Source organism: Neophocaena asiaeorientalis, unplaced genomic scaffold (genome assembly GCF_003031525.2).
Source record: "Neophocaena asiaeorientalis asiaeorientalis breed wild unplaced genomic scaffold, Neophocaena_asiaeorientalis_V1.1 scaffold241, whole genome shotgun sequence".
Taxonomy (NCBI): Eukaryota; Metazoa; Chordata; class Mammalia; order Artiodactyla; family Phocoenidae; genus Neophocaena; species Neophocaena asiaeorientalis.
This window is the reverse complement of record NW_020172287.1, coordinates 2,087,979-2,096,738: the sequence shown is the minus strand read 5'-3', so window position 1 is coordinate 2,096,738 and position 8,760 is coordinate 2,087,979.

Here is an 8,760-nt window from a genome sequence, read left to right as displayed (position 1 = left end):
AAATTCTCAGCAAAATATTAACAAAATGAACTTAGCAATGTATAAAATGAATTAGATACTATGGCCAAGTGGGATTCATTCCAGATATGTAAGTCTTGGTCAACCGTTGAAAATCAATCAATGTAATCCATCACATCAACAGGCTAAAGAAGAAAAATCATAGCTTATACTGATATAGAAAAAGCATTTGAAAAAACCCATCCACTTATGAAAAAAACTCTCATCAAACTAGGAAGTGAGGAGAATTTTCCCTACTGATAAATAACACCTAAAAAACCCCCTTACACCTAACATCATACTTAAAGGTGAAAGATGAAAGCTTTCCCCCTAATGTTCGAGAACAATGATGTCTGCTCTCACCACTCTTTTTCAACATAGTATTGGAAGTTCTATTGGCAGATGACACAATTATCTATTGTATGTAGGAAATCCCAATGAACCTTTCAAAAGAAAAAAGCCAAACCTTCTAGCACTAAGTAAGCTCTGTATGGTTGTGTGTAAGATCAACACACAAAAGTCAATCACATTTCCATATACTTACAACAAACATGTGGAAATTGAAATGTAAAACACAATATTGTTTATAATCACTCCAAAGAAAATGAAATACTCAGTTATAAACTTGACAAAACGTGCAGGATCTTTATGCTGAAATTACAAAATGATGATTTTAAGGAGTCAAAGAAAACCTAAATAAATACACATTTTGTATTCATGGATTAGAAGACCCAACATAGCAAATATGCCAATTCTCTCCAAATCTGTCTATAGGTTTAATGTAATTCTTATCAGAATCCCAGTAAGGTTTTTGTTTTTTTTGATAGGCACACACAAGCTTATTCTAAAACTTATATGGAAAGGTGCAGGCCTTAGAATACCTAAAACAGTCTTGAAAAAGAAGAACAAAGTGGAAGAATCACCCTATCCAACGTTAAGACTTGCTATATAGTTCCAGAAATCAAGACAGTGTGGTATCAGCAGAGGGTTAGACACATACATGAACAGAACAGTGAATCCAGAAATAGCTCCACTCAAATATGCACAAAAGCAGTTCAATGGAGGAAGAAGCCTTTATAACAAATGGTGCTGAAGCAACTGGATGTCCATAGACAAAAAAATGAACCTCAACCTAAACCTCACACTTTATATAAAAACTCAAAATGGATCACGGACTTAAAGGTAAACTGTAAAACTATAAAACTTTTATTTAAAAAATAGAAGAAATCTTCAGAATCTTGGCTTAGGCAAAGAGTTTAGGCATAACTCCAAAAGCATGACCATAAAAGGAAATACTAAATTAAAGTTTTGCTCTGAAAAAGCCCGGGTGAGGAGGATGAAAAGACAAACTACAGACTGGGAGAAAATATTTGCAAACCAGCATCTGACAAAAGAAACCATACCTACAATATATAAAGAACATTCAAAACTCAATGTTAAAAAATTCAATTAGAAAATGGGCAAAAGATGAATAGACATTTCACCGAAGAGGCAATAAAATCCATTAATGTTCAACATTATTAGCCATTAGGGAGATGCAAATTAAAGCCACAATGAGATACCACTGCATGCTTATAAGAACAACTAAAATAAAACGACAGTGACAACCCCAAATACTGGTGAGAATGTGGAGAAACTAGATCTCTTGTACATTGCTGGTGGGAATGTAAAACAGTACAGCCACTCTGGAAAACAGTTTGGCAGTTTCTTACAAGACTAAACATGCAGCTACCATATGACCCAGCCATCGCTCTCCCGAGCATTTATCTCAGACGAATAAAACTTATGTTCACATAAAACCTGTACACAAATGTTAACAGCAGTTTTATTCATAATAACCAGAAACTGGACACAGACCAAATGTCCCTCAATGTGTGAATGGTATATCCATACAGTAGAATCCTATGATGAAATCAAAAGGAAGGGGCTATTGATACACTTGACAACCTGGATGGAGCTCCAGGAAATTTTGCTTAGTGCAAAAACCAATCCCCAAAGGTTACTGTATGATTCCATGTATATAGTATTCCTGAACTGACAAAATGATAGATGGAGAGTGGATTAGTAGACGCCAGGGGTGTGTGGCTATAAAAGGGCAGCATAAGGGATCTCCATGAGTGATGGAGATGTTCAGTGTGACTCTGGTGGACAAATGAACTTCCATGTGTGATAAAAGTGCATAGAACTAAACATACATGCACACAGATGAGTTCATGTAGCAAGGTCGATGCATTTTGTCAATGTCAGTTTCCTGGCTGTCATATTGTCCATTAGGAGAAGCCCGGTGAAGGGTACAAGGAGTCTCTTATTATTTTTCACAATTGCATGTGAATCTACATTTCTTTCAAAACAAGTTTTAAACATTTGAATAAACATGTTAAAATGTTTATTATGCATCCAAGTCTCCAACACACATCTCACAGAGGATGAAGTGGTGTGAACAGATGGTGTCCCACTGTGAAGAATAAGCTCCATGTCCATTTGGCATCTGTCCCAGGACAGGTCCTGTGCTGGGCACTGCAGAGAAGGTATGTTTATGCTGGCCTGGACGCTGGCTGGGATGCTGGGTGAGGATGCTAAGCCAGGACGCTGGCTGAGATACTGGGCCCTTCCCTCCCCAACCTGCAGGGGGCAGTCTGGCCATGCAGTGATGGGGCCCGCAGTGGAGGCTCTGCAGGGCTCAGCTTCTGAGTACCAGCTGTATGAGTACCAGCTCCTCTCTTCTCCTCCCCTCCCCTCCCCTCCCTCTCTCTCTCTCACACAGACACACACACACACACACACACACACACACACACACGTGCACACACATGCACGCATGTGCATCCCAGAGCCCATGAGCTCATTCTACCCATGGCTAGCAGGCTGGGTGGGATCATTTCTCCTTGAGCTCTTTGTCCGGCTCAGTTTCAAATGACTCATGAGTGGCTTTCACCATCTCCCCAAGGAGCCCCCCTTACTGGCCCCATAAACCTTCCCAATTACGCCCCAATTAGGCAATGTTTTCTGATAAGCAGCTGCTCACCCACTCCTTCCAGACCACCTGAGAGAACCACTCCCTGTTCTGGGCAGCATCTGGGCAGCACAAGCTCCCCAGTCTGGCCCTCCTAGATCCTCCCCAAACCTCATTCTCATCATACTGTTGGCTGGGCAACTGAGGCCTGAATGGCTGAGGAGTGGGTGGGCATCAGCTGGGAAGGTGGTCCTCTGTGCGTTCTGTCTCTGTCTCTGGCCCTGGGAGGAGGCGACTGAGAAAGTCACTGAATTGACAATTGAGGCCTTTCTTCTGCATCCAAACTAGGCCTTAAAGATGTCAGGTGGGCCTGGCCCAGGGAGGTGGGCTGCCCTTGCCCAGCTTGGGGTCATGGTGGGCACCCCCAGCTTTGCAGGAGTTTGCTGTTCTGCTGAGACCTGGGTAGCCCCCTCTGCATGGCTGGGTGTCAACATGCTCAGGACCCACTGCTGTGCAAGATTCTGGCAGTTCACAGGGCCAAGGTCTCCATGAAGTTGGATGTTTGCAAAAGTGCCAGTGAGCCGTCCCAACCTACCACCCTTGTCTTTCCTGTCTCGGGGTGGGCTTTGTTTCACAGCACACACCCCTCCCTGGCGCTGATGAGGTCCTCTTGGAGCTGTGCCCATCCGCCCCTTGGAGAGCACTGCCATAACTCTGGTTAGGAACATGTACAGGGTAGAGATGCAGCCCAGCCTGGACCACTCCTTGCTTTCCCTCATGCTGCACAGGGTGGCTGCAGCCCCCTTATTAGTGTCAGCTTGTCCTGCCTCATACTCTGGATGTCCTTTCCCAGAAAGCTGGCCTATGCCAAGCAGGCTTGGGTGGCCATGGCAGGGGGAATAAAAAAAGCCCCAAGCCGAGGCTTCTCTAACAGAAACACGGGGCCATTTTGCCATTGGCCAGAGCATGCTATGCTGGAAGAAAAAGCTCTGACCTCCTTGGATAACACACCCTCCTCATGCTGTGCTGAGGCCAGCAAGATTATCTGGAGGTGGCTTAGCTGGCGAAAGCAGGAGACTGGGATCATGTGTTTGCCACTGCCCCACCCCCACTTGCTTTGTGTCCTTTGAGCTAATTTGCCGAGTTCTCTAGGCCTCAGTTTACCATCCAAGGTCAACTGAACCAGATGCTGGTCTGTCAGTTGCTGTTCCACGTTAATTTACCTTCCTTCTCCACGCTGGGCAGACACAGTGAGGCGAGACCAACGTGGGATGGCCAGGGGAGGTGTTGCAGGTGACCAGAAGCTGCAAAGGTGGGCTGGGGCTGGGTGTGGGGGAGGCAGGAGCTGTGGACGCAGAGGTGGGAAGCACCTGGCCCCCTCCGAAGAGGTCCAGCCTGCATGGGCGCCTTGAGGTCTGTAGGCAGTAGGGCCACCTTGGCCATGGAGGAGATGGGAATGCAGGCAGGGGCGGGGCGAGGAGGTCAGACCTGATGGGGAGGTATGAGGCCTGGGAGACTCCTGGTTGAGGGAACCTGTGTCCCCAGGTCTAGCTGGGGTGGGGGTAGCTGGTGGCACCACCTCAGTTGCTGCCATCACCCCAGGCACAGGGGGCAAGGGCAGCCTCTCCCAGACCCTCAGGTGTATTCCCAACGTCACTCTGCACCGGGCCCTGCCTCCCCTCCCCCCCAACCCCCCCTCCACTCCACTCCCATGTTGCATGGCCCGGCAAAGTCTGGTCCTCCTACAGACCTTGGTTCTCACTCCCTGGACTGAAGGGGTCTCTCAGAATTCCTCCCCTGCTGATACCTGGGGGAGGCTTAGCACTCAAAATCAGGTGCCATAGGGCCACTCAGTCTGGCTGGGATAGCCCCCCAAGCTGCTATGAGCTGACAGCCCCCAGTGAAAGCAGAACCCCAGCCCTCCTTCCCCTTCCACAGATGGTGCTCATCTCTCCAGTCCCCTTTTTGCCAACTATAGCCCTGTCAGTCGCTGGCTGGAACCTCAGCTGGCCGCCTCTTTCCTTGGGACTTTCTGGGTGGCCAGAAGAGAACCCTCCACTCCCCACAGAATGGAACTCTATAAGGCCTACAGTGCCTTCCAGACACACATTTACAATCGCACACTTCATTTTTTTGGACGTAATCTCTGTGCCTTTAAACATGTCATCACTTTGCGTCCCCTCACCCCATGCCTCACATTTCCCGGGTGTGGGAGCCAGTCCTTCAGGTGGAGGCCCTGGGGGCTGTGTTGAGGCCCTCGGAGGTGGGGATGTCAGGGTGTCCCCAAGCCCTGCAGTCCAGGTGGGCTGGGGCTGCTTTGATTGGTGTTCTCTTTGCTGTGCCAGCCCTGTTGGTGAGGTGGCCGAGTGTGGTGTGAGCAGATGAGGGCATTGGAGGGCCCCCTCCCACAGGAAGAGTCCCCGGAGTGGGGAATGATGTGAGGCTGGTCACACCCACAGAGAGGCAGAACTATGGGCAGAGGTTTCTACAGTGTGATATTACAACTTAGAAACATGACTCCCTGGAGTTGGATGGGTCTCAGATGGGGAAACTGAGGCCCAGAGAGGCAGTGATTTGCTCAGGCCCCATCTTCTCCCCACCCTCTTCTCACCCAGCCAAGCACCCAGGTCCCCAGGAAGGATGGGGTATGCTCACCTGGGTGGCCTTCTAAGAGAGCTGAGAGCCCAAGGATATGTCCTGCTCTTCGGGCCACTGTCAGGGTACATCTTTGGCCCTCCTGTTTTGCCTCGCAGCACTGTCCTGACACAGGTCACAAAGCAGTAGATCCTCAAAGCCCACTAGCCCAGCCTTTGGGGGGTGCTCAGACCCCCAGACTCTGGGTCATTGTGCCCAGAAGCAGCAACTCTGAGTACAGATGTCTGATAGGGAGCTGGGCTCTCCCCTTCAGGCCCAGGACTTGAGGGCTCTGGCAGCCCTGCCCTAGTGGGCTCATGGAGCCTCTAGTGTCATCCAAAGGCTGGCATTTCGTGGACACTTATCCCACAGCCTGGACCCCAGAGCAGTGCTCTCCTCCCTGGTCTGTGGCTGTTGACATGGAGAACCCTTGGCTCAGGGGTTTCTAAGGTTTCTCCTTGACCCCATCCTGTGTCTGGTAATTCGTGTTACCTGTTTTAATTTTGGTTTTCGGACACTGACTTGCTTTAGCAGTGGCTCTGCGTCATCTCTCCTCCGTGTCCCTGGCAACTCCTCTTGCCTCTAGCAGCGCCAAGACCCCTTTGTCCAGTTCTCACAGTACAGAGGTTCTGAGAAGGAGGTCACCCGAGGATCAGCGCTGGCAGTGACCTCAGCCTCTAGTTCACCTCCCTTGATTTAAGGATAGGACGAGAGAGGTCCCAAAATGTTGAGCGACCCGGCCCGCACCATCCCTCATCAGGTCGCCTCATTCCCAGGACAACAAACCAGGGAGCAGAGCCCCTCTGGCCTCGCTTCCTGAACTGTCAGTCTTCGCAAAAGGCAGGGGCATCACCTGCTGGCTTGTCTCCCCTTTCATGCAAACTCCTCCGGGAGCCGACGCGCGCGCTCCAGCTCCGGACTGACACCGGAGTCCCCTGCGGCACCACCTTGGAGCTGTTTGTTTGCGGAGCCCGCGTCGCTGGGTCCGCGAGTCGGTGTCCCCGTGGCGCGGAGCGCGGAGAGGGGCCGGCGTACCCGACGGGCTGGCGTGAGGCCCCGGTCCTCCGTGACCCCGGAGCCGTAGTCGCTGCGGCCGCGCCCGCGGCCGTGCGTGAGGCTCCCTGGAGCTCCGGGACCAAGCTCTGGTTATCGGCTCCCTTAGGCCAGGATTTCTTGCCAAACGTCTGGAGCCTCCCTGGCCCCTGCACACCCACCCCCCCTTGCAGTTTCCCCCTCCTTTCTCTCCTCGAGAAGTTAATTTAACAACAACAAAAAAATACGTACAAAATCCAGATGTTCCTTGCTCTGAGCCCCAAAGGGAAAAAAAAACTCTAGACTGGAGGAATTTTATTTTTCTTGCGCTTTGCTTCTGACGTTCGCTCGGGCCCCGGCCCGCGGGAGCGCGTCTGTGGGACCTCTCCGGTGCGCAGGGCCCAGCCCAGCCGTGAATGCTGCCTCCCGCCGCCTCCAGGGTCGCTGTCCTGCGCGCTTCTCCGCAGCAGCAGTTAGTGTGGTTTGGGCTCGTCTCTCTCCGACGTTCCTTCCTGCCCTTCCTCGTTCCTCGCTCCCAGATCTGGGATGTCCAGACGGGCGAGCTTTGGGGACCCTAGCTGTACTCTGCAGATGGGCACACCGGGGTCTGGGTGGCATCGTGTGGGCAGCCCTCCGGATCTCCCCAGTCTCCCCGCCTCCTTACCCCGTGCCACTCCTGGAGCCGAGGCCACCCTCGCGTCCTGCCCAGTCCCTGTCCTGCGTGCCCTGCGGCCGTTCCCGGGCTGCCGCCCTCCACCCGTCGTCACCTGTTCCCTCTCCCCTGGACCAGGCGCCGGCGCGCAGCGTCCTGGCCGGCAGAGGGCCCCGTTGGTCCAGAAATGTGGCACTGCCAGGGCGGGGAGAGGCCGACTGGGCGAGAAGCCCTGCAGGTGTATCCTGTTCTCAAAGAAAATAAAATATTTTCATGGGAAACTTTCCCTTTGTGTTTTTCTCCCCCCTCCCCCTTCTCCTGTTCTTTTTTCCTGGGTTGTCTTCCAGGGTCAGCTCCCTGTCTCCTTACCCTGGAGACCCCACCCCGCAGCCAGAGCTGTGGCTGTGGGTTTGGCCCGCCTGGGGCCCAGGCTGTGCAGAGACTGGCACGCCCCTGCATGCCATCTGTGCAGCCTTTGCCTCACCCTCTCGGGCAGAGGGAGGGTCAGAGGCTGGCTGTCTGGCTGCAGGTCCACGGTGAGTCACGATGGCCTGTCAGCCAGCTGTGCCTTCTCGCTGTCCGGGCTCAGCCATGGGTCTGCTCACCAGGCTTCAGACACACCCTAGGCTTGTCTGCGCCACGCTGGGCTCTGCTTGGAGTCTCCCTGCTGCTGGCCTTTTCTCTCTGGGAAGATCAGACCCACAGGGTGGCATTCAGGGTCCTGGCTCCCGCCCTCCATCCCAACCCCTGTAGCATCCCTCTTTTTCTCCGTGTTTTCTCTGCACTTTGTACCTACAGGGAAGTGTGGCCAGTGGCTGTGTGGCAAGTCAGGAGGGCTTGGAGCCCCTGTGGCTTCTCCAGCTAGACCTTCTGGCCCTGTTCTTTAATCCCAAAGGCCCCCTCAAGTGAGGCTTCCCAAGTCCTGCCCCGTGGGTAGCATAGAAAGCAGTTCTGCTGCCTCTGCTGGGGGTACACCCCACTTCCCCCCTCCCCCTGCCACCAGACAAGAGAGACAAGACTCAGCTTGGTGGATGGAGGTCCTGGAGGATGGCAGGCTCTGTGCCAGCCCCACAGGCAGAGAAGGTAAGGGACCTGGTGCTGGAGTCCACTCAGGATAGCACCAGGCATGGAGGCCCAGCCTCTGGCTAGCAGTGACTGGCTGAGCCTGGGTCTGGGGCCCTTTCTCCTGGCTTAATAAAGGGGCAGGAGCCAGAGGGGAGGGGGAGGAGGAGATGGCCCAAGGCAGGCAGGGCCAGGCAGGGCTGGGCCAGAGCCAGGGGGCCTCTCTGTGCCTTGTGCTGGGGCTTCCCTCCCCACCCCAAGTACAGAGGGAACAGGGGGAAGGAGCTGGGATCCAGCCCTCCTCTCCCTTCCCCCACTCTGAAAGCTCTGCCTGGCACAGAGGCTCACAGGCAGGGCAGCTCCAGTTACAGCCCAGAAACCCAGAGAGGCTGGCCTGGGGGAGGAGCAGGTGGGTGGTGGGAGCCCTCTC